General features: G+C 42.2%; 1 long non-coding RNA gene across 1 annotated transcript in view; it reads left to right on the top strand.

Annotated features, from left to right (window-relative positions):
• Positions 1-1835: 1835 nt before the first annotated feature.
• Positions 1836-5065, top strand: part of LOC116701732 (uncharacterized) — a 17395-nt gene continuing 14165 nt past the window's right edge. Inside the window, exon 1 of the long non-coding RNA XR_004334996.1 lies at positions 1836-1971. This is a non-coding gene — a long non-coding RNA (uncharacterized LOC116701732). The remainder of the gene's footprint in view (positions 1972-5065) is intronic.

Raw genomic sequence — 5065 nt, 5'->3', positions numbered from 1 at the left:
CTGCGCTTACCCCGGGGTCGCGCTACCCGCCGGGGGCTGTCCTACCCTTGGGGGCCTGCGCTTACACGCGGGGTCTGCGCCATACCGCGGGGTTGTCTACTCTGACTGGCTCATGAGCAGACGGTAGTAGCAGTAGATTGGCTTTGCAAAAAACCCGGAGCGTTCTATGAAATGACGCCTTAAAAAAAATAATCGCTCGATCACGCAAATTTGATCGTGGGAAGTCAAAATTGTCATAGCGATTAAAATTTGATTAATTATGCAGCCCTAATATATTCCCCTGTGCTGTTTCCTTGATTTTTGGATTGGCTTCCCCCGGACCTGTTTTTGGACTTTTTTCCTGTTTTTTCCTTTCAGATTTTTTGTTGTTTCTGGATTTTTCCAGCGCCTGTTGCTCCCTGCGTTTTCCTTGGCTTTTGTTACTAAACTCCTGTTTACCCTCGCCTGCCTGTCTGCCGTCCTCATCTCTGCATTTGGGTCCTACCCTCATTCCACCACAACAACTCACCACTAGTTCTCCTCAACATTTCCTGTCAGGGAGTATTTGCTAATTTACAAATTCTTTGCAGCGTTTCCCATTAAACATTTCAAATATTGAGGTTAAAAGTCCCAGCGGAGGAGAGCAGAAGCCGAGGAGGATAAAAGCTTTTTTGTTTGTCAAGGAGCTCATCAGGCCCAAACAGCGGGGACAGAGGATCTCGCCGGGTCCTTCAACGCAGATCACAGGGCTTACAGCATCTGAGGAAGAGACTCAGAGAGAGGAAAGAGAGATACTCTTACAGTGAAGAAAAGAAGCAGAAATAAAAATTATTTTGGGTGGAAATGGGGCATCATGTGTTATCTTACTTGGTTTGACCAATCATTTTCTAACCACATAGTAGATGAGGACAACATAGTCATACCACCTCAACAAAACCGTTTTAGGGTGATGTGGTATCTTTTTTGGGATAATGTTTGACCATTTTAGCTTTTTTGTACATAGTAGCGACAGACTAGACAGATGGGGAGACAGAGAAGGAAGACATGCAAGACAGGTCACAGCAGTAATGGGACCAGGGGCTTTAAGAGTACATGGCAAACATCTTATACCCCGAGGATACAGCAGCACAGTGATGTGTAGGGAGCTATAACCCCAGCTTTTGAATCCTAGTCTTGGTATCTTTCAACCAGTTTAGTATGAAATGTCAATTGCATATCGAATGGGTGTTTATAATTCCCTGCCATACACTGGATTTGTGTGTGCGAGATGAAACAAAGAGAGAGCGAGACACTTGATACGTCCCCCACGCTGTGAGGCAGATCATCTAGAGGTAATTTATTGTCCTTTTTAATTCAGCAGCACGTCCCTTATGGGCCATTATTTTGATGCAAATTGGACACAACAAAGTACTCTCTGTGAAGGTTTTTGGCAAGCAACTCTGATGAACAAGGAAAAAAGTATAAAGTGCTGAGCCATGTTTTATTTTTTTTTTTTACGGAGCCTAACTGGAAAGCACACAGAGTCAAAGCTGAGAGACGTTTTCCAGATCTTACCAGATTTGATCTATTTAGTAGTGTTACTGATTCTTGAGTAAACAATTGTGTGCGCAAATTGTTAAATAGGTAATATGGGATTTCCTCGAAGAAAGCTGTATTGCCTGCTTATGAAGTTCAGTTATAATAGGGCATTATTTCAGTTTTTTTTTTTGTGGTTAGGGACATTTACTGAAACAAACTTACAATTGTCAAAACTCTAAGTACAATTGTCACACCACTCATAAGTAACTCATGTTTCAAATGTAAATAAATCATCAATGAATAAATTATTGCCATCAAAACAAAATGTGCTGTTATCATTGCTCGGACCAAGACAGTCGAAATGCAAAGACATCTTGTCAAATGACGTGTACTCTGTAATATTGGCCAGTGGCTAACATTGTATATTTAGGCAGCTGAATAGTATTGATGTCAGCCATGGCACACACTATACTTGTATTTCTCATTGCATGTACACACCAGCCAACCGCAAATACTGTACATAAAGAAAGCTCGTACAGTAAAACATACAGTATATGAGGAAATACTGTACAATATGTGCAAGAACAAATTGCTGCAAATGTATCTCCGGGGTCATCTAATCTCTCGTCTCTGTCTGGCCACCCCATTCCATCAACATCACACCTGATATCCTCCCATGCAATGAAACCAGGGAGAGATGTTTGGTAACGACGCAGCCACTCACAATCTGCTTCGATATCTCACAACCAGCATCCATTGCTCACAGTAAGGACAACCGGTCGTGAGGCTGTGGATCATATACCGTCCACCTTCCATTCTTCATATTGTTCATATTGTAATATAATAACACAATACTATTTATCCCAGTATCCTTGCACTATGCTCCTTATTTAAATATTTTTTATTAAACTTATAACTTTTATGTGTCCTCATACCTGGCAAATAAAGCTGATTCTGATTCGGATTCCCTATGCGGCAGTGTTGTAGTACTCAAGACCGGTCTCAAGACCACTTTTTGAAGGTCTCGTCATGGAATCAACCACATTTTTTACTCTGTCTTGTATCTGTCTCGGATCAAGAGGACTCAGGATTTTATTTTATTTTAAGACTGGTCAAGACCACAACTTCAGGGATATCATTCAATTGCCTGCGTATCGTCTGATTTAACGAATCTTAACACTCCCAAAGTGAATGTAGGTGACAGGAGAAGAAGCTCTGGCGGACTGGGAGATGTCAAATTGTCGGTAATGACATTTTATGTATTACATTTTGTTTATTATATTTTTTCCCAAATTGTGAAGAAATTGAATCGTTCTCCATCTAGCCTAAGTCTATCCATCTGACAACTTTTATACCAACACCACATAAATATTTGCTTATATCTCGTATGTGTGTGACATGGTATTGTGACTGCTGGCTGCTCTATTTTTGAATGTGTGGAGTTCCACAATAAGCTTGTGTATAATTGCATTTGAGAGTAATCTACCTAGATGAGTAGCAAATGACTGTAAAGGTTAACTGTGCATTTTGTGCCAAACACAATTATAAATGACTACAGTCATGTGAAAAACTAACCTAATGTTCATATAAATTTAGTTTAGACAAAGTTGAATGGTCATTCATTGCTGTTGAGAGAAACTGCAGTAGAGAGAAAAACACAATATCATTATGAACTCACACACCTAGTAAAAGATAAAGCCTTGCTGACTAAAAAAAGATTCAACCCAATACAATACAATGTTTGTCCATATCTTAAAAATAGGTTAGTTGCAACACTAGAGTGATTTATGACTTTGAAGTACAGTCTGAGGCAGTTATAATTCCTCTCTGTAGCCTTTTTATATGCTCAATATTGAAATATAGCCTCTCGCCAACAAGCACGGTTGGCATTATTTACATTAGTCCAGGTTGTTTATTCCTGCCCATTCCCCCTCCTCTTCTTCCCCTCCCTCCTATTCTCCCAATGCTTATTTCATTTACTCTCCTCGTGGTGATTTACCTTCCAGGCCTCTATTTATCCACCACTAACAAATTGGGTTATCATGCTCCACCACTCCTCTATTCATTCTCCACCTTCTCTACCCTTTACCTGCCTCCCCTTTCTCCTTTCACCACCCACTCATCCTCCGCCCCTTCTTCTCCCCCCCCCCCTACCTTGGCAGCTGACTTATGAGATGCCATGTCAAAGTGAGAGATGGTGTCTGCCATAGAGGATACGTGTGTGGTTTAGCCAGTGTTTGTGTTGAGGTTCTGTATGAGTGTGTGGAGGAATCATGCTCCTGCCTTGTTGTTCCACATCGCTGCTGCCTCCTCTGGCCGTGTCCGTATGACAGGTGGATGGTCTATGACAGGTTTAGGACAAGTGTGTGTGTGTGTGTGTGTGTGTGTGTGTGTGTGTGTACGTGTGCGTGCATGTGTAACCAATTGCTCGAATCCTATAATAGACTTCGAGATGCCATATATTAAATATTTCAGCAGGCACCACAGCATTCAAACACTCGAAGCAAATATATGTTGTGTTTTTGTGTGTGGTGAAACGTTGATGTAGTGTGTATTGTTGTGCGTGTGTGTGTGTGTACGGCTGAACCCGGACTGTCAGACTACCAGTTGTATCCATGCAGGGCTTCACAAGCTAATGTGGGCTTGACATTTAAACTTGGGTGACAGAGTGGGTGTGAAAGGCCAAGAGGAGCTGCTCACAGCGCCATTGTGCAAAGTGCACTGAGCTTTAACTAGAGATAAAGGCTTTCTCAAGAAGCCTTAAAGTCAAGTGGCACACAAGTATAGAATGTGTAGAAATATGAAGCAAACCCCACTTGTGGTAGCTGTTCCTTCGAAGTGCCTAACCTCCAATTTTCCACCGGATGCATAACTGCTGCAGATCGGCTACGCTGGGTGTCTGCCTCGTGCTGCGCCGTCCGTCTACACCCACCAGGTTGAAGTCTCGAAGACCCACGAGATCTCGCAAATTTATGTAGAACAGAACCACAAAAACAACAACAGTTTGTTTCCAACCAGAGGAGTAGAGGGGAAACAACTCTGTGCTGTGTTTTCAAGGTGTAGTGCAGGGAGATGGTCTATTTTATTTTGAAAATTAACCGGATGTTTTATATTGTTTCTGTGCTCGACAACCTGACATGTGCTGAATTGCTGCAGATCACTCCAGCATTCGACAAGAACGGAAGCTCTGCGTATCTGCTCTGGAGGGCTGGGGATCGCCGGAGCTGGGACGCAGTCGGAACGCTGTTGTTCTGCAATCCGTGGAAATACACACACTGACTTTAATGGAAACCTAATGACTCCCCAGCCAGTACGCATCCGGTGGCAATTGAAGGTAACAGGAAATTCCCTTGTGGGGAAAAATAACATGATTTTTAGGCAAAACAGATGGGCAAAGAGAGAGTGTGTGTGTGTGTGTGTGTGTGTGCGTGTGTGTGCGCGTGTGTGTTGGGATATGTGAATACACACATTTTATAGTCCAGCCCAAACATGGATCTCACAAAAAAGTCTTTAAAAGTAAAATTGTTCAAATGAAATAAAAAATTATATTTTCATAAGAATACCTGGG

Source organism: Etheostoma spectabile, chromosome 14 (genome assembly GCF_008692095.1).
Source record: "Etheostoma spectabile isolate EspeVRDwgs_2016 chromosome 14, UIUC_Espe_1.0, whole genome shotgun sequence".
Classification (NCBI taxonomy): Eukaryota; Metazoa; Chordata; class Actinopteri; order Perciformes; family Percidae; genus Etheostoma; species Etheostoma spectabile.
The sequence above is the reverse complement of the archived record's forward strand: the minus strand, read 5'-3'. Positions and strand labels throughout refer to the sequence as shown.